Source organism: Canis aureus, chromosome 38, assembly GCF_053574225.1.
Source record: "Canis aureus isolate CA01 chromosome 38, VMU_Caureus_v.1.0, whole genome shotgun sequence".
Classification (NCBI taxonomy): domain Eukaryota; kingdom Metazoa; phylum Chordata; class Mammalia; order Carnivora; family Canidae; genus Canis; species Canis aureus.
The window spans coordinates 12,551,634-12,577,976 of NC_135648.1; the positions used below are offsets into that span (position 1 = coordinate 12,551,634).

Genomic DNA, 26,343 nt, shown 5'->3' on the forward strand with positions numbered 1-26,343 from the left:
CTTTCTCACCTTCACAGCCACAGTCCTTACCTCCACTGGCTCATTTGCTTTGCCTCCTTACCTTCCTGGAGCTTACCTAAAAAGCCAACCAGCTATACAAAAAAAAAAAAAACAAAACAAAACAAAAAACAAAAAACAAAACAAAACAAAACAAAACAAAACAAAAAAACAAATTTGGTGCCTAAAACAACAGGAAATATATTCTCTCATAGTCTGGAGACTAGAAGTCTTAAATCAAGGTGTCACCAGAGCTAATTCTCTCTCTAAGAACCATAGATGGGTATCCTTCCTTTCCCACCCCAGCTGGTCATGGTTCCTGGCAGTCTGGAGCATTCCTTGGCTTTCAACTGCATCATTCCACTTTCTGTCTCTGTCATATGTGCTTGACATGTCCAGGTTTCTCTCATCCTGTAAGAACACCAGTCTTGTTGGATTGAGAGTGCACCTTAATTCAGCATGACCCCATCTTAACTTGATCATATCTGCAAAGACCCTGTTTCCAAATAAGGTTACATTCACAGATAAAATAGGGGTTAGGTTTGAACAACTTTTGGGGGGACAAAATTCAACCCACTACCCCCTCCATTGGCTTTATCAATAATTGGCCACTCAGTTGAAACCATGCTCACCAAGGGGGTCAAAGTTCTTATGTTCCCCAATTCAGGGACCATGTGAAAGCTCTATAGGTCATGGCACTTTGAAAGATTGTTGATCATTTCTTCATCACAGAGGTTCTTCTCTTAGTGTCTGGGATGCTCCACCTTCTCAATTTTCCTGTTACTGCTCAAGCTCTCATGTGTCTTCTCTTCTTCCTTTCCCTCTACCCACAAATGTTAGTTTATCTCGGGGTTCTTCTTGGAACACTCCACACAATATTTCTGTGGTGATTCAATCCTTCTCTCCAGTTCAGACATTTTTTTCCTGAGCTATGTACATTTTCTAACTACATATTGGACACTCCTGCCTCAGGCATTTTACTCCAAGTCCCCAAAACTGAATTCATTATATCTGCCACCTCCCATAAAATATATTCTTTTTCCTGAGTTTCTCATCCCAGAGAACAGTAACACTATTCACCTCTTTGCCAGAAATAAAAACCTGGATTAATCTTTCACTTTTTATTTTTTATCCCTCATATCCAACCCTAAAATAAATTCAAACTTTTTACATTGGCCGACAATGCTTCTCTGACTCCTATCTACTTTCTCAAGCATATGCCATTCTCCTACTCCTATCTATTTCTACAGTCCTGTGCTGGTTTCCTTTCTGTTTCTGCTTATTTGGTTTGGTTTGGTTTGGATTTTTTTGTTTTTTTTTTTCAAAATGCAATAAGCCCTTTCCCAGGTCTAGACCTTTGAACTTGCTATTTTTTTCTGACTGGAATTCTCATCCCCCAGTTAAATGAGTAGATCATTCTTCTCCTTGAGTTCTCAGATAGAACAAAACTTTCTGTGTATCAGTTAGGACAACCTAAGTGATGTGACACCACACACACACACACAAATTTCTATTAGCAGAAACACTCTAGAAATTCACTTGTCCTTCAGTTAACAGCCCTGTGCCAGTGAAGAGTTCGATTAGCAAAGCTTCCATCCTGTACACAGTCATTCAGCATACCAGGTGGATGTCCGGTCTGCCGCACCTTACACATGACTCGCAAGGTTGCTCTGGAGTTTATCTCCTTGGCTGCATCAAGGAAGGTAAGGGGATGAAGGATAGAAAGTTGGAGATTTTTATGGGTCAGGCCTGGGAGTGACCTATGTTACCTCTGCCCATGCTCTAATGGCCATGACTCAGTCTCCCAGTGGCATAAACTGCCAGGGAACTTCAGGAGGCAGCCTAAAACAATGCCCACCCTCCAGCTCATAGTTCTGTAAGTCAGAAGGTTGGGTAGGCTTGGCAGGGTTACTCATTAGGGTCTCATTAGGGCAAGATCAAGAAATTGGACAGGTCAGGCTCTCCTCTGGAGGCTCTGGGAAAGAATTCACTTCCAAGCTCATTCAGGTTGTCGGGAGAATTTGATTCCTTGCAGTGCCAGTGCTGACATTTCTGTCTCCTAGCTGGCTGTCAGCCAGGAGCTGCTCAACTTTTAGAGCTTCTCACATGGCCTCCTCCACCTCCAGAGCAAGAACCTCTCTTGCACCAAATCCCCTTCATGCTTTGAATCTCTCTGACTTCCGCTACCAGCTGGAAAAAAAGGCTGCTTTTAAAGAGCTCATAGTTAGATTGGGCACACCAGGGTCATCTCTTTTATTCATAAAAGGCAAGGTAATCATGGGAGTGATATCTCATATTCTCAGGTTCCACCCATCCTCAAAGAGGAGGAATTTGTACAGGGTTCAGAGGAAGAATCACACAGGTGCTAAGCCGTGGTTTCCTGGTAAAACAGAAATAGAACTACCTTAGCACTTAGTGGGAGAATTAAATGTGATAATGTATGTAAAAGTGGTTAGTGTGGTGCTCACAAGTCTTTCATAACATAGTAAATGATCAACAATCATGTGCTATTAATTGTAGAAATGATACAATGATATTGTTATATCATAGCAAAGATTCAAAGAAAAAGAATCCCCTTCAGACATGTCACTCAACTACATATCTATTTAGATGCTCTTGTTGAGCATCTACTGTGTATGTACAAAGTTGGAAGTTACATAGCTGATTAAGACATTTCCATTTTTCCTCAAATCATTCCCAGTTCAGTTGCTTAGACAGAAATAGACACAACTAAATATAATGCTGTCCAGCAGGTGGTGAGTTCTTTGACAGATGTGAGAACAAAGGGAGAGGTAATCAGGAGGATTAAGTGTCACAAAGGAAGTGACTTTTTGCAGGCTTTCGAGTAGAGTTTCAGAACTGGAAATCAGGCAAGCCTAAGGACCAGGGCAGAAGAGTCAATGGCACAGTGCTGTCCATGTGCATTTCATGAAAATTAAATAGGGCCTTGCTTAATATGACTGAGTGCCCTGGGTAGCTGGTCAGGAGCAGTGAAAAGCGAGGTGAGAGTCAAATTATCAAAGGTGCTACAGGTACGTTGAGATGTTCGAACTTTGTTCGGAGGCAATGGAGGACCACTGAAGGATTTACAGTAATGATATAGCATGAGCTAATCAGTGTTTTGGAAAATAAATAATTGAAGTAATGACATTAGTCCAAAGTAGTCACGGCTGAACCCACACAGCTGTTGTCTCCATTCAGTAGGTGAAAAAGCAAGTAGGTTAGAACTTTAAATGCAAGAAGCTAATTGGACTTAGCAATACAGATGGCAAAGGATGAGCAAAAGAGAAGAGAAAGCATTATGTTTATTTGTTAACAGCTCTATTGTATTATATTTCTGTACATTAGTCAGTGTAAAATCAAATCTACTTATTTTAAATCCTTTTAAATGGTGTTTAAATATCTCCTGATGACACAGTCTGCTAAAGTATTTACCCTTGATACAAATTTCCATTAACCTTATTGCAGATCCTAAGCCTGAAATTGTATATTTTTAGGGTCCTCGATTATGGAGTAAAGCCCAGTGACATCGTTAAGAAATCATGTCTGGATAAGCTTTAGTGTCATTGTCTTTCTAACCGATTTAGGAAATTCAGCAAACTAGAGGAGAGTAGCACTATTAACCGACCCTACATTCTCAGATTATGAGGATGCCCTTTCTCTAAAAACAAAGACAGAGAGGAATTAAACCTTTAAAGTCATAAATGATATAGAGAAGTGCCCAGTACACAGACATCAGTGATATTTGGGGAATTTAGTTGTATTGAACATGTAAGAGTAATAAAGGAGTCAGAGACTAAATTCAAAGCAGTCTTCCCTCGTATCTTACTTTTCTCAAATTTTGATTGTTTTCAGAGAGTCTATAGAAGCCTTCCAATTCCCTAAAGGATAATGTTCACTTCACATTTTTATAAATTATTTTCAAAATAGTATCTTTGTATCAGAGATACAAACAATTAATGACCAAGAAAGCTTAGGTTACTTCTAGTAAGGAAAGACTCAGTAATAAAACCAGAAAGAAAAAAAAAATTTTTTCATTCACCTAACTACTTGATAGCTATCTTATATTGAAAATGTCTTTTGTGATATTTTGGATTTTATCCATGACAAAAGTTTGAGTGCTTCAAAGAAGCAATTATTATTCATTCTTGGTTTTACAAAGTAAATATACTTATGAGTCCTGAGTCTTTTAGCTGCAAGTGGTAGAAATCCAACGATTTCATCTTTGTTTCTTTCTGGAATGGGAACCACTCTCTCTTGTATTGTAACATGTAGTCTTTCTTCATGGACTGGAGAACATAGTGAGCAGCAATTCTGAGTTCTTCCCCCACAGCTGGACAACCTCCTCAAATCCAGATTGAAAAATAAAGGATGCTGATTGTTCCATTTTGGATCATATGTCCACCTTTGGGCCAGAGAGGTAGGATCTAGCTACTGGAAGAAGAGAAAGAAAAATATAGCCTCTGAAAAAAATCATTATGAATTAGAGCACCACTCCAAATGTCGACTGTTAAAATTGCGAAATTTGGCTCATTTGTTAAATTTACAAATACTAGAATCTGCCAACAAAGCCTCAGCCTTACATACATATATTTTTTCATTTGAATGTGTTTTATAAATCACTCAACTCTGCTGTCCACCCATGTTCTTCCTTTTGAGAATTTCCCTAAAATTTTATCTATTTTCTTAAAATTGCATCTCTATTTTGTTGATTTATTTTCTCCCATTGTTGAAACCCTCAAATCTTATCAGTGCATGGCTTCCTTTCCAAAATAAGAAATGATTGTTTAGAATATGCCTCTACTTTTTTTGTATGGAGACCACTGATTCCTTGATTTTTTTTCAAGTTTATATTTAAATTCCAATTAGTTAACATAGAGTGTAACATTAGTTTCAGGTGTAGAATATAGTGATTTATCACACATGTATAACACCAAGTGCCCATCACAACAAGTGGCCTCCTTGACCTTTATCATCTGCATTGGAATATCATTCCAGAGCATTCCTGATGCCATTAGTGATGCATTACACCCATGATATCATTTTTGTAGCTAAAGTCTAAATACCTTAAGTGCCCTACCCACATTCGACTGTGTTCATTCAAAATGTATATTTAAAATATTACCTATTATTTTTCCAGTACGAAAATAATTGGTGAAGATTGAGTTATTGTCTTATTTTTGGTTTCGGTCAGCTGCTTTAAATCTGATGGATGTATAGCACTAATAAAAATAACCAAATATAGTAATAAGTAGCATTCCAAACATCTTTCTGACTTTTACCATCAATAAAAGACTAGTTATACAAGTTATGGTTAATAACTAATATGCACACTGGGTATATTACATGCTCATTTAATAGAATGAACAGATCTTTACCAATCAGGTAGCACCTTAAAGTATATCATAAAGTACTGGAGTGGAAAAGTATATTTTATAGTCCACTAACATTTTCATATTTGGTTATATACTTAGATTTCCTCTGGAGGTATACATAAAAGTATAATAATTGCTAAGATTCTAGAAAGGAACTGGATAACTTGGGAATAAGAGTAGAGGAAGATTTGATTTTCATGTGAGCTCTTTTGTATTAGATTTTGTACTATGCCTATGTATTAATCTGTTATCCATTCAAAATTAAGTATAATTTAAAAACAAAATTATTACAAAATGGTAAATTCTAAGTACAAAAGAAAATTTAGAAAAAAAAATTAAAGTTGTCCATAATTTCACCCACTGGAGACAATCACTAATCACATTTCAACTTGTATATTCACCATCCTCTGATCTCTTTTTGTTGATGCACAGATATGCACATACAACTTGGGTCAGATTCTTTTACAATTTTTTACCACTTTACGATATATAGTGATCATATTACCAAATTACTAAATTACTTTCTAAATCCTGCTTTAAACACCTGCACAGTATTTTAAAATATTTCACAATATACTTAAGCAAATCATTATAATATTTGGATTATTTCTCACTTTTTTCTGTTATAAACAGTACTGCATTTTTAACATTGTTTTATATAACATTTTGTGTGTGTGCATTTCTAATTCCTTAAAATTAATTCTCCAGATATTTTTGTGTGTGTGGCATTACTTAAAGGGAAATATTCTTCTTCCTATTTTATAAATATTTCTTAATATACATTAAAAATACTTAAAATTTGCATGTACACTCTATCATAGTTCTTGTTTCCCATTTTGGTAATTTTTTTTTACTTCATTTATGGTGGGGTTTTTAAAATATTTTATTTACTTATTTTAGAGAGGGAGAGAGACAGCATGAGCAGGAGGGGTAGAGGGAGAGGAAGAAAGAGAATCTCAAGCAGACTCCATGCTGAGCACAGAGCCCAACATGAGGATCAATCTCATGACCCTGAGATCATGACCTGAGCTGAAACCAAGAGTCAGATGCTTTACCACCCAGGCGGCCCACTTGCGGTGGCTTTTAAATGAAGTCATTTTGCTAAAACTTGTAGTCAAATCTAGAAATACTTTCCTTCATAGATTCTTCCTTAGATAGAAAAACATAAGTAGATTTTTCTCACCTTCAAGAACAGTGAATATCTTTTGATTTTTTTTTTTGGTGATAATTTATATTTGCAAAATATTTTCACATGTACCAGCTCCAAAAGTCTTTAAATGACCCAGTGTTGTATAAAGGTTAAACAACGTTATTCCCATTTGGTAGATAAGGAGATAGAGATTCAGAATTGACTGCCTGGAATCATAAAGCTAGTTAATGGCACAACTAGGATTAGAATTTTGTTACTCTGATAACTCTCTGAATCCCAAATCCCAAATCTCAAGCAGATGAGTTTAAAAGAAAAGAATGATGGGAAAATGTCATTACATTATTAATAACATTCAGTGGTGTCAAAATATTAATACAACAGTCATATCTTCATCACATTATCAATGTATTCTTAAAGACAACATGTCAATTAAAATGTCTCATTCCTGTGTTAGCTTTAAGTTTTTAAAATTTAAAGCAAGCCTGATTTTTAAATGGGAACTGTCTAAAATTGTACACTCATAAATTGAAGAGACAAATGCAGAAAATATAGGTCTGCAGAGTGTAGTATTGATAGGACAGGGGCTATTTCTTTAAAGTCAGTAATGACAAGTTCTGAAGTGTAAACTATAATTTTTAAAACCATACCACTGCATGACCACATAGCATCCCTGTTTCAATTAACTATGGACATGAAAGAATAATCTCTCCTTTTAATCCACTCACAGCCATGGTAGTTCACTAAAGCTGCCATGACAAAATATCAGACTAGGTGGCTTAAATCACAGGAATTCATTTTCTTACAGTCCTGGAGGCTAGAAGTCCCAGATCAAGGTGTCAGCAGGTTTGGTTTCTCCTGAGGCTCCTCTCCTTGGCTTGCAGATGGCCGCCTTCTGGCTATGTCCTCACATGTCTTTCCTCTCTGCACGGACATCCCTGGTGTCTTTGTGCGTCCAACTTTCCTCTTCTTATAAGGACACAGGTCAAACTGAGTTAGGGCCCACTGTCAGGGCTTCATTTTAACTTAATCCTCTCCTTAAAGACCCTATTTCCAAAACCAGCCACATTCTGAGGTACTGGGAGTTACAGGATCAAAGTATGAATTTTGGAGGGATATAATTCAGCCCACCACAGTACATGTACTTGACACTGATTTACAACTATGCACCAAAGTAGTGAAGATTAAACATTTATTTGTGCATTCATTCATTCATTCATTCATTCATTCCTTTTGGAGAATAAATCCTAAAGAATATTAAAACAAAATATTTTCAAGAATGTTGATTTGTAGTTCTTTCTTTATTCACTTATGCATTAGTCTATCCAATCATGCATCTTTACTGATTATTCTGAGGCTGAACAATACAGTAGTCTTTGATTTGGGACTGTCCCCATGTATGTAGACGTATGTAGCTTATAATTTTCCTCTCCATATTCCTGCTTCTCATATCATTTAGCATACTCTACTAGAAATTCTGGTTGACTGAGTGGTCTTCCTCACTAGATTGAGTCCCTTGAGGGCAGGAACTGTATCTTTCATCTTCTAACCTGAAGAAATGGAGGGGTATGTGCATATAGTAGGAGAACAATAAAGATTGTTTCAAAATGAAGAGATGAAGGGATTTTTTCATTTATGTGAAAACTGCACATTACTATGTGGAGAATTTGCCAGAATGCCAAACTGGTATCCAAAGGGTTGTTCAGAGACAGAGTAATTTATCTGACACTGACAGCCAGACCTAAGTCGATTGGTATCAGAGAAGTGACACATGTCTCAATACTTGACATATATTGGGTAAATATTTGCATCCTATTTCTCTGTATTGTACAGCTACACAGACTATTGCAAAGCTCATAACCATGCAATTTATATATAATCCCTGAGAGGTGGTATCCCACGGCTACAAATATGACTCAGTTGATTATATTAAAGTATAATAAAAGTTGATCAGCTATTTTAAACATGCCAAGCAGTTATGTAATTAAATTCCATATAATCACAAGCAAAAGATTGGCACATATTTTCAAAATAAAATTCTTGTTTTACTCTGGTTGGAAAACTTCAGAGGAGTGTTAATGAATGACTTAAGACTTACCTAAAGGCATTCCGCTTGCTTGACTAAAAATCCCATCGCTGTGTTTACTATACTTCCACGTTGCATTCAAACCTGGAACAGGAGAAAAAGAGTTTTGAGTCAAAAAAAAAAAAATCCAATATAGTTTAGGAAAGTTTGTCTTCTGAATCCCAACTTTTAAAGGCTATTTTGCAAAGATGATATTGTTGCATTGCCCTCTGTATTTTTTTCCCACTGTGTTGTGGAAATGTATACAAGTCCAGCAACTCCTAGGGATATGCTACCAAATATGCAAGTATTTGAATATCTATTTCATGTAGGGAGATTAGAAAGTCACTTTCTGCCAGTTGTGTAGCTCTATTATGCAAAAATCAAGAGGATGCAGGTCATAAATTCTATTAGGTTGGAACTCTGGGTGTTGAAAAGACTATATAGATAATTTTAAAAGATTTTCCCCCTCAGCTGAATCACTGCTTTCAAGTTAAGCTTGGTTTTTAAAATATAAATCAAATAAATGTTTTCCATGATGCTATAGACCTTTAGTATAAACTGAACTCCAACAAACTTTTGAGTAGACATTTCTAAAATTCAGCATCTATAGAATTCCTCTACTGAAAAAAAAAACATTTCATAAAGTTTGGTTTCCATTTTTGAAATTATTTTGTTTTAATGACAGCTATAGTCAACTCTATCACTGTGAAGAAATATTTAAAAGATATGCCTAAATAAAATTAGCTCATAAATAGTTACATTAAGCCAACATTAATAGAAGTATTTAAGGAGATTTCAGAGTGCAATTAAGGAAATAAAAATCTTGTAAAATTACTACTATGAAAGGCCTAATAAAAGTTTGTTATAATTTCAGTGACGGTGAGGCTATTCAAATATAAAATATAAAAAGACAGAAAGATGTTTGCTCTGAGACAAAATAAATGGGTGTATGTGGATTTCTCTGTTGTTAATAAGTGAAACTTTAGTTCTTCCTATGTTAGTTCTCCTTATAAATAATTCAGTTTCTATCATAGGAGATACACTATAATTTGTAATTTTGCACAAATATTCGTCTCAAACCATTTACCATTTTATATGGTGAATTATTGAGGCTATAGAAATTAAACTGGTTTAGAATCATGAGTACCTCATAAATGTCTATACCAGATAAAGCATAGGATCTCTGAAATTTGGAAAACATAACCCAGAGCAGTGTATAGTTCAAAAGAAAATATCTTGTATGTATCTTGTTATCTGCTATTCTTAGCATATAAATCACATAGTAGATGCACATGGCAGATGCTCCGCAAATACTTGTGGAGTGAATGAATAAATAAATAAATGACAAAAAGAACTATATTTGCATATATTAAATCAAATATATATGCTTCCTTTCATAAGAAATTCATTATATGTTTTGGACTTAGCTAAAAAAAAAAAAAAGATATCCTAGCTAAAAAAAGATATCTTGGTTTTACATAATTACATGATAAACATTTTAAAACTATATCATTCCCAGTTTATGAGCACTAATTCATGGGAATAACATCTAAATATAAAGAATCGGGCTCTGCTGTTTTTTGATAATGATTTAAAATTGTTATCTCTTACCTACATGATAAATTCTTCTTTATAAAATTTTTATGGCTATTTATCTTTTATCTTCACAACAATTACAGGGAGAGATGTTACACATGATAAAAATTCCTTTTAATGGAATGAAAAAATAGGGGCCTGAAACTTCAGTAACTCAGTCATATTCACACTAATCAAGACTCTATACTCAAGCCAAGTGTTTGGTGATTTCTTCTCTTTTTTCTCTCTTTTCTTGTTTCCTTTCACTATAGTGTCATCCACTAGTTTTTAAAAGTTTTGCCTGCCTGCTTTTGTAATAGATCTTAGCATTAGCAGCTACATCAAAAATTTTTTTTTAAAAAAGGAAGTTGATTATATGGTTATTAACCAAACGCAAATGCAGCTAGTGCTGGTATCATCAGTGAAACCCATGATAGCCATCTCACATGTGTGAGAGCCTCTTATCCCTGTGTTTGCAATTGTCAAGAGTTGGAAATGTAGGAAAATGTTTGCTTTTCATTTTGTACTCTACTCATTTAATTTTTTACCATGTGCTTCCATAGAGTCCCCCCAAAATCTAAAAAACACTAGTTTCATGAAAAAATTAAGAAAATCATTATATAAATAATGTCGTAATTAAGTGTATTAACATTCTTAAAGATTTATTAATTTATTTTAGAGAAAGAGAAGGCATGAGTGGGAGGAGGGAAAGAGAGAAATAGTGGAGAATCAGACTCCTGAGGAGTGGGTCGCTCATGGGTTTCAATCTGAGGACCCTGAGATCATGACCTGAGCCAAAACCAAGAGTTGGATGCTCTGCTGACTAAGCCATCCAGACACTTCTAACATTATTTTTAATTAATGAACACATAATGCTATTCTCTATCAGGCATTGTTCTAAATGATTTACATCTAAATGTAAATGCTGTATTAGGTATTAGCCAGGTAGTTCTGGATTCAGATATATTGTCTTGCATCTTTATCATTACACCATATTTATTAACTTTTGTAAAATATGGTTAGTGTATGGCACACATCTTTTGTATCCGTCTACCTATTTATTGTACTACTCAAATGAAGTTTTATTTTTTTTCTCCTCAAGGTCAATGACCATATCTTCCTCTAATTTGTTTGTTTTTTTTGTTTTTGTTTTTGTTTTTTTTCAGTCACTGTATACTTTGAGTTTTTATTTGTTTTGAAGTCTTTGAGAGGTAATGGAGAGACTGTTGGTTTGGGGTTATATAAAAAAAACAAAAGAGATCCAGATCTCCTCTCTCTGTTACATATGAAGTATACCAATTTTCATTTTCCTGTCCTGAATCCATGCTTTAAGGACATTGTCCATCTAAGAAGCATCTAGAGTCTTGGGGTACTTTGGTGGCTCAGTTGGTTGAGTGTCAGACACTTGATTTCAGCTGAGTTCATGATCTCAGGGTTGTGGGATGGAGCCTTGCATCAAGCATTGCACTCAACGTGGAGTCTGCTTGTCCTTCTCTCTCTGCTCTCCCCGCCCCCCCACAATAAATAAATAAAATCTTTAAAAAAAAAAAAAAAGAAACGTAAAGAATCCCAAACTAAAGATTTGAGGCAGGAGACAGCTGTTGAGTATACCCTAAAGCAGATAGATTAAGGGATAATGGATAGATGGATGGATGGATGGATGGATGGATGGATGGATGGATCGATGGATGGATGGATGGATCTAGATAGATTTATGTCAGCATTTCCCAGATCTCATACATCTGAATATATAATAAGTATCATTAGTTCTAATACTCATATTTGACTTGCTCATCACCCTCACCTGCTAGTAGATGATCTCTGCCTTCTGCATACTAATCCTCTTGCATTTCTAGGGAGTCACATAGGTTTTCTCACATGCACTTAGTACCCAGCCTGATATCAAATGGCCAAAAAGTAACTCCACTGAGCATATCCATGGCCTTGCTCTGGATACACACCATCATCCCTGAGCATCAGAAGCAAATGTTCCAGAATATTTCCCAGCTTATAACACAAATTGGCTTCTGTCAGGCCATCTCACGAGTTGTTCTGATATTCACAGATAAATCGGAGTGAAGAATGCACCCAGATTTGTTTCTTCCATGACTACCAAACTTGCTCCTTGTGCCAAGAATGCTGGTTTCCAGTTCTTATGCAAAGTAGACACCCACTCTCCTCTATCAGATACCCTCAGAGAAATCTACATATTCCTTACACTCAAGATGAGGTCCCCTTTTTATGAGGGACCACAAATGTTATATTAGGGTAAAGGGGTAAATGATCAGAGGGGATTTTTTTAAAAAAAGATTTTATTTATTTATTCATGAAAGACACACAGGGAAAGAGGCAGAGATATAGGCAGAGGAAGAAGCAGGCTCTAGGCAAGGAGCCTGATGTGGGACTCAATCCTGGGCCCTGGGATCACAACCTGAGCCAAAGGCAGATGCTCAACCACTGAGCCGTCCAGGCATTCCTGGAGGGGAATTTTTATTTTTATTTTAAGGAATTGACTCACATGATTGTGGGGGCTGGCAAATCTAAAATCTGAAATCTGTAAGTCTGGTCAGCAAGTGGGAGACTCAGCCTGCACTCTTGAATCCAAAATCTGCAGGGCACACCAGCAGGCAAGAAACAGACAGAATTTCTGTGATTCAGTCTTGGGGCAAAATTCCTCTTACTTAAGATGCATCAGTTTTTGCTATTAAGGCCTTCAATTGATTGGATGAGACCCACCATCGTTATGGGGAGTAATCTGCTTTATTTAAAGTCAACTGATGGGATCCCTGGGTGGTTCAGCGGTTTGGTACCTGCCTTCGGCCCAGGGTATGATCCTGGAGTCCCGGGATCGAGTCCCTCACTGGGCTTCCTACGTGGAACCTGCTTCTTCCTCTGCCTGTGTCTCTGCCTCTCTCTCTCTCTCTCTCTCTCTCTGTCTCTCATGAATAAGTAAATAAAATCTTTAATAAAAATAATAATAATAAATAAAGTCAACTGATTATTAAGTATTAATCACAGCAATAGCTAGACTAATGTTTGTTCAAGCAAGTGGACACCATAGCCTAGCCAGGTTAATACATAAAATTAACCATCACAGACTTATTACTTTATTTAAAATCATCAGTAAAATATTACTTTAGAAATAAAAAAGTTAGACACTGTCATAGTGTGGACAATTATAATACAAGTGTTTTTCCTGGAGGAATGTCAATAGACCATTCTTTGAAAATTACTGTTTTAAAAGAGAAAAGCCTGTCATTTTATGGAAATGGCTCAAGGATAGACAATTCAGTAAGTCTTATAATGGGCCAAAATATTTCTAGTTGTGACATTGAAGACTGCTCCAGCTTCTCTAAACACAGTGTTTGCTTATGATGCATTGTATTTTCACAGGTTGATGGAAAAGCATAATTTTAATAGGATATTTATTTACACCCTAACATTACAATTTAAGTTATGAGAATCCATTGTGTTCATTTTACATATTCTCTTCTTATATGCAGGAATAATTTTCTCAGCACATCATTCCAAATTAAATTGCAAGGGCATTTTATGATGAATTAAACAGGTGATCCTCTGCAAGCCTCTGTAACTATTAGAACAAATATCCAAGAAGTAAACGTTTTTATCACAATATCACTTCTCTCATACTCATTACTTCTCTTTTATCACACATGGTGTCCAGTACAGGGCTTAGTTAGAAAAGCATTAAATTAATATTTAATTGATGATGCATCTTCACCAAAAACCTTTCTCAGGTGATACTTTACTAAGCTGGCAGTGCTAGGTGTGAACTGGGTGGAGTCCCCTTTGTGAAATAGGATCAGGCCATGGGCACCTCCAAACTAAATCCTGCACTGCTTTCAGGGTGAACTCAGGTGGCCGTTGATCCTTATGCAGGGTCCAACACAGGTGTTGACACAGCTGACCTCTTTGGGCTGAAATTTTGTTATTGTACATTGTGAATAACATTATTTGTGTCACAGAGTTATTTTGAGACTTAAAATACATGAAAGAGTATAAAATGTGTTTAACAGGGCCTACCAAACAGTAGATAGTCAATGTTATAGCCATTGTTGTTACTGAATTAATAACATCTTACCTTCAATATCATATTTTGGGGGAGCACGGATTCATTTGCTCTTTTTGTTCTACAGGTAGTTAGACACTTATTATTCTCATCATGTCTCATTAACTTCTGTTGTTTAACAATATGTCACATGAGTACAGTGTTGTGTTGCAATGTAATAACCGGTTCCTAAGATGATAGTTCCTAATATGATAGTAGCAAATGTCCATCTAAGTCTGGGGACATATCCACCAGTTTTGCAAGAAATATTTGGCTAAGTTATATGACTCAAGTTTCTTTAGATAATATTCCTGGAAATTTATCTCAATACACTCCTCCTTGGCTTGAGTTGAAAGCATTTATGAAAATTAGAAGGCAGTTCCTGACTCCTTCATTCTAGATCTGTCCTTATCTAGAGGCAACGTAGAGGAGAGGGTGGATTGTTAATGTGTGTATGTAAGGGGAGAAAGAGTGGGAGAGACAGACAGAGACCAAGACAGAAAGAGAGAGAGAAGAGGACCGCTCTAGGGTTATATTATAAAAATAACCAAGAAAAACAACCTGGGCTCAATGTACTATACTGTATTACAAATCAGGTATTAGAGATACTCAGGAAGCCAGACTGGAAGACAGCTGGATTAGAATGCTGTCAGCCTAGGAGTTTTGCATGGGAGCCTTTTGTTGTAACCAGCCAAAGAAGAAAAGAGGAAAATGAGGAAGCATCGTCCATCATTATCACAACTGACAGTAATAGTTCCTGTTTTGTTTTGTTTTTTTCCAAACTAGTGACTGACAACTCCCAGCAGGCTGGGCTCCCCCAAACACATGCTGCTATCCTGATAGAGGGACCAGGTTTTCTTACTTCCAGTTTTATCACAATGAAGTTTTTATTATTTAACCATGAGGAGGGTCCGAAGTATTAGAAGTCATAGGGGATGCCTGGAAGAAGAAGCATCCTTGTTCTCAAAGAACTTACAACACCATAAATACTTCTGGCTTATGAGGATGCTTACAAGGGAGATTTGTTAAGACTACAGCTAAATAGAGGGAATGCTGTCTACACATAAAGGGAAGTCAGGCGTTGCTCCATGGCTAATACAAGCTTTGGGCAAGGTTTTGATGAAAGGGAGAGATGTGGATTTCTCTGATGAGGTGGAAAGTATTATAAGCACACATAGAAACTTTGGCTAGTGTTGTAGTTTGGGTGAGGTTGTATATATGAGCACAGAGCAGGATAAAGTGATTCCGGTTCTGCAAATTAGTTTGAAAGCACAGGACTGGATGTTAGTGGTGGTTCGTTGCTCACCTGGCCAACGACAAGTATGTTGCGAGTTTCAGCTTCTATGAAGAGCAGAAGAGCAATGATGATGAGGCTAAAGAAAGCCTCCATTTTTATTAATTATAAGGTCATAATCTGATTTTCTGGAATCAAAAGGCTGAGCAAGCAATTGTGAAGCAGGGGCTACACAGTGGCAGAGATGAATGCAACCTGACATTCCACGTGCATTGTGGCATAGCTCATTGCTTTCCAGGCATCTGTGGAAAACACACCACCTCTTAGGTCTGCTGCCTAAGACGTGTTCTCGCTGAACCATAACCTAGCAGTGGTTCTCAGGTTGGAATATCAAATGACAGAAGGAGATGTGGTCAGTAGTCACCTAAATTGTTCCAGCATTTTTAAACATCCTGGTGTTGACTTGTGAGAAGGATGCATAGGACAGGAGAAAAAATCAGGAAGAAGCTGTATGTTTCATTTACCAAATGACACTGGGAGGTTGTCAGAAAAGCAACTAGATAACATACATTAGATACTAAAGAAGCAAGAATCGTGTTTTAATTTTCTAATGGGAGAAACCGATAAGATATAAATTCCTCAGTTTACACCAGGAGTTAAAAGAAAATCATTGCCTACTTATTGGTTCATTTTGTAAATTGAGATCAATGAAATTCTCTGAACAACAGCATGAAATCAATCGTAAAATAGCATATAATTCATGGCCGGTATTGTAAATTATAGTTTGCTTGACAGTAATCGGTGAGGTTTCCATGCACCGGGATGCATTTCCGTGTAACACGTCTCAGGATGATGCCTGTGGATCCATTTCTAATGCATATTAGAGTGATCTGTTTTTCCCTGTCTACAACTCCCTGTGTTTGATCTTATGCAAATGATGCAATCAAGCAAATGGAAAACAAGATGTTGTTGCTAAGGGGCTCTGACAAACAGTGGCCTTCTGTTTTCAGGGTCCCCCCACCCTCCATTTCCCCGACTCAGATTTGTGTACATACCTGCAATTGTTTGAATCCATTGATCCATTACATTGCCCTTGAAGGGCCTAATCACTTCTGTAGAGACGGATTACCAAATCAGTTGCAGTTGGGCGAGGAGGAGAGAGTTATCATTATATTCCTCTTCGCTCGAACATGTTACATTGGTGGCTCTGTTTATGCCCGTTCCCAAAGAGTGCCTTAGTCCTGCTTCCCCTGTAATCCTCTTTCACTTTTTAAATTTGACTCTTTGAGAAAAACCCTCATTCCATTTGTTCCCTTTCACCCACCTACTCTTTTCCCACCCACCTGATACTGCCTCCTTTTTGCTTCTGTGATTTTTTCCCCCTTTTGCTCACATCTCCTCTTGTTTCACCAAGGATTTCCCAGGGGGGCCACCTATGCAACTTCCTCTCCCATGTATCATGTCCGGGTACTGTCCCCTTCTTTTTTTCATGCCTCATTATTCAAAGGACACTAGTGACATTTCATCTTCTTATGGAAATACATTGAGAATAATCCACTTCGGGGTGGACAGTATTGGCATAAAAATGACTTGGAAGTCAAAAAAGCTATTTAATCAGTCTGGCTTTCTTTGCACTGTTGAGTTTATAGTTTTTAAAGTCTCGGAATCAAAGAAAATCCTCATTTCCTATCATAGCAAAGGCAGAGCAATCAGATCAGATTTCCCAAACCAGAAATGTGGCCCGTTCAATTTGTGTGTGTGTGTGTGTGTTTGAGTTGTCTTAAGAAAAATGATTGGAAAAATTTTTAGTTCTGCTTAGGCTTGAAAAAGCTTGGCTGTCTGGTCATCATAAGCACAAATGAGGTGCCAGTAAGCATGGAGCGTTTATAAATCTGTCCATAAGACATATACTTGTGTCTCCATTTCTATGTAACTGTTTATATCTTTACTTCTGTAGCTCCACTTGACAACTGACTTCCCTCTCATAAAACTTAGTAGTAAGAGAATCAGAATCATGTTGAGGGTTCCCCTCCTGTTCTCTGATGGTGTGAAAGCTTCCTGAGTCTTCCATAGTTTCTTGGCTTTTGGAGTGTGGCCATCCATGGCACTTTCCTTCTTTTTGCAAAAAGACCACTATTAAGATTTCTCACTCAGATACCTTCATTGCTTCTGTATCTCACTTCGGAAACTGAAATCTTTGCACTGTTTACTGTGGTCCTGCCTACCAACAGACACTAAGGTCATTTCTTTAGCTGGGATGTGTCACCTCCATGGGACACATATCTTGGAAACACAGGTCAGGGCCCTTCCTCGCAAGAATCTGTACATGTCTTCTCTCTTTATTCCATCATTCTGGGAAGTCTGAGGTGGTGGAGGTAAGAGAATATGCACTTCTTGGTTTTCCCAACCTTATATCTGAACCCTGAGTAGTCTCTGTTCCCTCCGGTGACTCTGTTCAGGAAGTTTCTCTTGCTCTTTCTGCTCCCTAACCAACCAGCCACATTTTCTTTTATAGACAGTACCTATTTTATGGATCAACTCTAGATTTATAATTTAATTGGAAATCTAGATGAGAATTTAAGTGAGGGACAATTAGGGAAGGGAGAGGAGGGCAGAAGGAAACAAAAGAGGTTAATATGACAGCCATATTGATCTTAGCCCCTTGGCACAGATACCAAATGTTACAGGGGTTCAGAGGAGAGAGCCTTAGGGGTTCTAATTTTAGACCCTGCTCAGTTCCTCAGAGGAAAAGAAAAGATCGATACGATGAAGAAAGAAATAAGGGAACAAGACAGTTATTACCAATGAGTGCCAAGGGTCCAGTTGAAATTGGAAAACCTAAAATTCTAGTACTCTTTCAGTATCAGCAATATCTCTCATTCATACCTCAGAGGTATGGGAAGCATGAGAGAAATGAGATGGTGAGATTTATCCAGAACTAGGAATCGAGAGAGCAGTTACTGAAGTAGGTTGCGGCGGTGAAAAACTCTAGGGAGCTGGAGAGCATGGTTTTGAAAGGGGTGATCGAAGAGCATATCAAGGAAAAGGCAAATATCGCAAATAGTTTGAAAATGAGAAAGTGCTAAGAGACTAGACCTTGTGTGGTGACAAAGGAGTGGTTACATTGATATGACAAGAGGAAGAGGTAGAAGGCTATCAGTTTGTGGTCAGAGAGGGCAAATCTTAGATTAAGAATCTTGGAAATAGTTCGAGAGATGATCAAGTAGTGGGTATAACTGTGCTGAATGTCGTATAAATGAAGTAAAGGTGAAGGGCATTACATTTGAGGAAGTTAAACTGAAGCCAGATTCAGAGATGAGTCATTATTGAGGATGTTGGAGTTGCCAAAAAGGAATTATAATTGAAAAGAAAACTGAGCCAATGCTGAAGTCATTGAGGAAAGAAGAAGTATGACATAGAAGGTGTAAGAGGGCATGTGGCAATTAGGTCTACATTTTCTTAAATAATGGATTGATATTGGTAAATTATGGCTGTCCTCTCTCTGTCTATACATGTATATACAAAAAATATACGTAACCAAAAATAGATAAATAATATTTAAATCGTCGTTATGCCCTCACTCTGAGATACCACTCTTCAGTGTATCTGTAGCTCCTTGTTTCTTATGAAGCATTCATGTTTGAAAATTACATTTTGGCATTCAGGCAAACACAATTTTGCCTTTTTCTTTTGTGTGTGTGTGTGTGCATGCGTGTGTGTGTTTAATCTTTCATCTCACGATTATAGACTCCCTTCATTGGCTTAACAATTAATTAACTTCTTGGAGATTCTTAGATGTTATCCTATTTCTGAGAAAAAGTTGGCAGTCTGGGTAAGGGGTATAGAGGTCTCCCTCTGGTCTTGTCTATTCATTTACTCAATAAATAAAACTATGCTAGGTAGACATCACATCAGTCCTGAGATATTGTAGTGTACATAATAGAAAAAAAATATCTCCACTCAAGGAGTTTAAAGTCCCCAGAGAGGGATATAAAGTCAAGAAATAAATAACATGGCAATTTCTGACATGTTTTGGTAATTATAATAAGTAACTAAACAAGGTAATATGACAGAGAGTATCTGGGGATGGTGGTGAACACACTGTTGGATTATCAAGAGAGAACATCCAGAAGAGGATGAACCTGAAGAATGAGAAAAACTCAGCCAAGTATAAAAAAGGAGAAAATAGATTTCACTTAAAAGGAATATACCTGCAAAGTCCTGGAGGTGTGAAATTGTAGAGTTAAAGGAACAGAAATACGTCTAGTGTATGAAAGGAATGAGGAGAAGTAGGCAGGTGTTGTTAAGTCAGCTAGTATTTCACTGACCATTCTCAGATTTCATGATAGGAGAAATAAGGGACCCAAAACAGTATATTATTCTGGGAATTGAAAGATCACTCTTCACTAATGATCATGCTTCTTTCTTCATTGAGAAAACTGAAGCAGTTATAAGATAAATCCCACGCACTCCTAGGACCACCTGGCCACCTACCAGCATTCATACCCACATAGTATGCCTTCTCTCCGATAACTAAAAAGTATCTGTCCTTGCTCTTTCTAAGTCCAAATCTTCTGCTTTCATACTAGATCCCATTCTTTCACATAATCAAGGCAAAGCTACAGTAAATTATCTCCTTTTTCATCCATTACTAATTTTGTCCTCTCTGTTGTTTCATTCCCATCAACATACAACATAATTTTTAATTCATTTAAATGATCTTTTTTTAAATCCCTGGACTCTACTTACCTTCCCTCTATTGTCTCATTTTTCTACTTTACAACAACATTTCTTGAAAAAGTTGTTTATATTCACTATCTCTGGTTCTTTTCTTGCTCTCTCAAAAATTCACTTGAGTCAGCCTTTGACACCCATAACTTCACTGAAACTTTTATTGCACAAATACCAATGCCTGACATATTGTTAAACAACGGTCAATCTTTGGTCCTTGTCTTATTTGACCTCTCGCCTTTAAAACATTTAATTAATTTGACTTCCAGATACTATAATCTTCTTGTTTTTCTCATACCTTCCCAGTTGCCTCTTTCTTTGTTTTCTTGGTTCCTGCTTTACTCCTAGAAAAAAAAAAAAAAAAGAAGATACCAAAAGTTTGGATCATTATACCTTTTCTCTTTTCTATCTACACTCACTCTATTAGTGTCCCATCCACTTTAAATATAATATATATGATGATGACATCTTAAATTATATTTCAGTTCAGGACTTCTTCCTGAAATTCCAAATTTATATTCAAATTGCCTAATTGACCTCTCCATTTGTTTGTCTAATTATTATCTCAAACTTGCTGTGTCTAAAACATGAATTCTTTATCTTCTCCTTCAAAACTTGTTTTTTTTTTTTTTCCTGTGATCTTTTTCAACCAAATTAATGGTTATCTCATTTTTGCCTTTGTTCAAACTAAAAACCTTGGAGTCAACTTTATCTCCTTTCTTTCTCTCTCACATACTACCTCCAGGGTACAGAGGAATCCTATAGTTTTGCCTCTAAAACATATCCAGGGATCCCTTTGGAGGGATTTCAGCAAAATGGCAGCATAGGGACTTCTTGGTTCCTTCCATCAATCCCCCAATTCTCACCCCCACCCCCAGAAACATCAATTTGAAGAACTATTCACACTCAAAATAATCTTCACAAGAGCCAAGGATTTCAAATAAGGGAATATAGCCTTGGATAGGGCACAGAAATAAGAGAATATGCATGAAGGAGGGTAGGAAGGATAGACTCACATTACTTCCATTTATCCCTGCCCTAAATCCAGACAGCCCAGCACAGACCAAGACTCTCTCCCTGGGAGAAGGAGAGTAAAGTGAGCATCTCACTTCACTACTCCAGACCTACCCTGTTCAGCCCTGGGTTGAACCCTACCTAGGCTGGCTCCGTGTATGGAGCCATCATACTACTTGATTTCAAAATATGTTACAAAGCTATGGTATTTAAAACAGTATGGTATTGGCATAAAAGCAGACACACATCTCTATGGAATGGAATAGAGAGCCCAGAAATTATATATATATATATATATATAGTCAACTAATTTATAACAAAGGAGCCAAAAATATACAATGGAAAAGGACAATCTCTTCAATACATGGTGTTGTGAAAACTGGACAGGCACATGCAAAAGAATGAAGCTGGACCACCATCTTATACCATTCACAGAAATTAACTGCACTCAAGACTTGAATGTAAAACCTGAAGCCATAAAATCTCTAGGAGAAATCATAGACAATGAGCTCTATGACTTAGGTCTTGGTGATGATTTTTCAGCTCTGACACCAAAAGCAAAGGCAAAAAAATCAAAAATCAACAAGTGGAACTATATCAAACTAAAAGGCTCTGCACAGAAAAAAAAATCATCAAGTTGAAAATGCAACCTACTGAATGGGAGAAAATGCTTGCAAATCATATGTCTGATAAAGATCTAATATCTAAGTTGTATAGAGAACTCATACTACTCAATAGCAAAACAAACAGAAAAGCCAGTCTAATTAAAAAGTGGACAGAAGATCTGAGTAAATCTTTTTCAAACAGAGACATACAGATAGTCAGCAGGTATATGAAAATATACTCAACATCACTAATCATCATAAAAATGCAAATCTAAATTATTAACAATGAGATATCACCTCACATCTGTTAGAATGGCTATTATCAAAAGGACAAGAAAATAGCAAATGTTGATAAGAAAGTGGAGAAAAAGGAACCCTTGTATGCTATAGGTAGGAATGTAAATTGAATGCAGCCACTATGGAAACCAGCATGGAGGTCCCACAAAAAAAAATTAAAACTAGAACTAAAATATGACCTAGCAACCCTACTTCTAGATATTTACCCAAAGAAAATGAAAACATTAACTCAAAAAGATATATGCACCCCAGTGTTCATTGTAGTATTGTATTCAATAGCCAAGATATGGAAACAACTTAAACGTTCTCTGATGGATGAAGGATAGAGAAAATGTGACACACACACACACACACACACACACACACACACAGTAGAATATTATAAAATAATGAAGTCACTTGCAACAACATGGATGGACCTTGAGGATATTATGCTAAGTAAAGTCATACAGAGAAAGACAAATACCATATGATCTCACTTATATGTTGAGTTTAAACTAGATTTATAGTAAAATAAGCTTATAGATACAGATACACCCCCCCCCCCCCACACACACACACACAGGAATGATACTCAGCCATCTAAAGAGGAATTCCTGCCCTTTGAGACAATATGGATAGACCTTGAGGGCATTATGCTAGATGAAGTAGATCAAACAGAAAAAGACAAATACTAAATGTTTCCACTTATATGTGGAATAAAATAGCCTAACTCAGAACTAGAAAGCAGCATCATGGTTGCCAAGGAATTGAGGCCAGATTTGAGGAGAAGGGTAGGGAGATGTCGGTCAAAGAGAACACACTTCCAGCTATAAGATGAATAAGTTCTGGTGATCTAAGTTACAGCATGGTAAACATAGTTAACAATACTGCATTTAAACTTGAAAGTCATTAAGAGAGTAAATCTTGAACGTTATTACCACACACAAATAAGTAATCATATGCAGGGCATAGAGATGTTAATTAACCTTATTGTGGTAAGCATTTTATAATGTATATGGGCATCAGATCATCACAATGTACATCTTAATCTTACATATGTTATATGCTAATACCTTAATAGAGCTGGGGAAAACCCATATCCAGAATCTAACTGTTTCTTACTTATGACAAGTCTCCACTTACTTGATTACAATATCTTCTTAAATGAGATTTATGCTTATGTTCTCGCTCACTGTAGTCAATATTCCACCCAGCAGCCAGGGCGATAACTCATGAAATCCATCTGATTGTGCAACAGTTCTGTTCAAAATCCTGTAGGGTCTAAGTAGGATCTCAGATTCAAATCCCAAATCTGTGCAAAGACCTACAAGGTTCATATGATCTGGTCCCTCCTTAAAGCTCTGATGTTACCTCTTAATGCTGTCTGCCTTATTTGCTCAGCTGCAGCCACATTGCCCTCCTTGCTATGTCTGTGCCAGGCATGTTCCTCCTTCTAAACATTTGCTATCTGTTCTCTCTTGGAATGGCCCTCCCCATAGAATCCCAGATTTACTCTCACCCCTTCCAAGTCTTTGCTCAATATGTCACTTTCCTGCCAAAGCCTCCACTGACTCTTGCCTTTTACAATTACCCAGACTCACTCCTGATTCTTCTTGCTCTTTTCTCTGTTTTCTGTAGCACTTTTCGATTATATACCACTAACGTCCTTAAACCCTGCTAGACATTTTAGTTAAAACCATGCTGTTTCCTATCTTCCTCATCCATAAACTTCATAACACTTTAGATAGTCTGGGGGTAAACCTGAACTATGAATGCAGGACTTGACGGGATTTGGTATTTTGGCCTTGGCTCATCACTCATACTGGGCCTCTGAAGTAACGCGACCCTCCCAAACATACTTACTTCTTCATCCTGGTCTCTCCCAGTCCCCAACAAGTTGCCCAATCCATAGAGGAGGATATTGTGTCATAAAAACAAGATTTGGATGGTAACCCTGGAACTAATTACTAAAAACCAGATATAGATGGTAACCCTGGAACTAATTACTATAGGAGGCTGGTGGGCATCTGAGGCAGATATTCCTGGTGAGTGTAGGAACTCGTTTGGTGATCAAGGTCACTTTCAAAGTATGGAGGTATAGTATGAAAGGGAGTGGAGAGTGGTGCAATATGTGATAAAGAGACCTTGGAATATGATGATACCATAGTGATGCAATCTGATCTTACCAGCCTGAGAATGGTAACTAAGGATTCACAAAGGTAACTAAGAATTAATTAAGGATTTTTAGATGTGCAAGTCTGTTCCAACGAACACAGACAAGCAATCATCAGGCCATATTTGAATGGTATGACTTCCTTACCACCTATAAGCTGGGTAGCCAAACCCCCACCTCAACAAGCTAGAATGTAAGGAAACAAGAAAACTGCCCCACCACAGAGTCTGTTGGCCAAAGAACCATTATAGCATGGAGTCTCATTTCCACAGACCAAGACAATCTGAAATGGCCAGAGGGAGGCTCATGCAAAATATTCCGAAGTCACTTGGAATTGACCTCATGGAATACAATTTCGACAGAAGCATGTTCTTTGAGAAAAGTTAGATGGACTCTGATGTTCGAATACTACAGCTTTCTCCTAATTGCACTGACTCACCCATCAAGGATTCCTGCTTTACTCTAGGCTGTGTCTTCCTCAATTTTGCTCCTGAAAATGGATTTGGGGTCAAATCTCCAGCTTCCCTTTCCTCGGGAATGCAAGGAATTCAGACTGATAATAGAGATGGGCAATTGCTTGGTCACTGAGTTCCTATGGATCTGGAGAAGGTGAAGAGAACAGGAGAATGGCAGATAATGGTTAGCATATTTACTCATTAGAATTTGGGCCAGAATTAGGACCTGCTATATAGGCAATGTTCTTTTTTTTTTTTTTTTTAAGATTTTATTTATTTATTCATGAGAGACACAGAGAGGGAGAGGCAGAGACACAGGCAGAGGGAGAAGTAGGCTCCATGCAGGGAGCCTGACATGGGACTTGATCCCGGAACTCCAGATCACACCCTGGGCTGAAGGTGGCACTAAACCACTGAACCACCCAGGCTTACTGTTGTTTGCATGAAATTTTCCTACAGTAAATAGTGGTTTACACTCACTGTAACATATGAGACCACTGTTCTTGTGATTCTTAACTTAGTAATTTTCATAGAATGTTGGTCCAAATGGAGGTCGTCCAGGCCTAACTCATGCACATGTGTTGCAGCTGAGCCTGTCATGTCTCCAGCAGTCCTGGGCAATGGCATCCTGCTTCACCACCAGCTTCAAATTGTCTTCTAACACATCTGATCGCATAGCTTAGGGATGCCCACTTCAGCTGGTATCACTGAATCCCAGTAGGATAAAATTAGAAAGAGAATAGGGCTGAATTCAAAGCATTGTGAATCTATTCTTGATGATCACTCTTTTGGTCTAGACTAACCATATTTAGCATAAAATTATTTGTGGGTTTTTTTGTTTTTGTTTTTGTTTTTTGCCTTGTTTTGGTGACCTACATGTTTAACCAACTGACTGTACTTTGCATAAAAATCAAAGTGTTCTTTTCTGGTTTAGTTTTGCTGTCAGTCCAATACAAAATCTATTTCCCTAAATCAGGTTGTATTTCATTAATCTTCTAAACATGAAATGGTTAATGGTTCAAGGTTAATGAGGCTTAAAAAGATGTGTCCCTTAAATTGTGACTAACCTATTTCAAAAATATTCCGGGAAAATAATAATTTCTTCTAGGAGTATAAAAGTATGAATGATATTTAAATCTCAGTAAAGTTGACTGAACTTTGGTTATATTCATCAGCGAAATGATTATTGAGTACCTTTTTAATGATCATTTTAAAAAGACTTTTTTATTTGAGAGAGAGAATGCATGCGGAGTGAGCGAGAATGAGTTGGGGGAGGGGCACAGAGAGGGGGAGATATTGAGTGACTTTATAAATGAAGTGCTCAGGGTATTTCAGAGCTGAATTATTAAATTACAGATTGCCTTATTCTGATGCAAGGGAATCAACTGTTTCTAGATCATCTCATTCATTAGCTCCTGATTCATTTATTCAAACACATATTCAGAACCTACAATGCGCCAGGCACTGTGCTAGACACTGAGGATGCAAAATGAATCCTTCCCTCACAATGTTCAGTTTCATGGATCAGAGGGTCACGTAAACAAATCATCGTGACAGCACTATAATGCTTTGCAGAGGGTGTGAGCACATCCATGGGAGCCAGATCATGGAGAGGATAAGA

At 37.2% G+C, this 26,343-nt stretch overlaps 1 protein-coding gene across 1 annotated transcript in view; it reads left to right on the plus strand.

The window, feature by feature from the left end:
* USH2A (usherin) overlaps window positions 1–26,343 on the plus strand; it is a 693,391-nt gene that overhangs the window by 322,792 nt on the left and 344,256 nt on the right. The gene's annotated exons all lie outside the window — the stretch shown is intronic.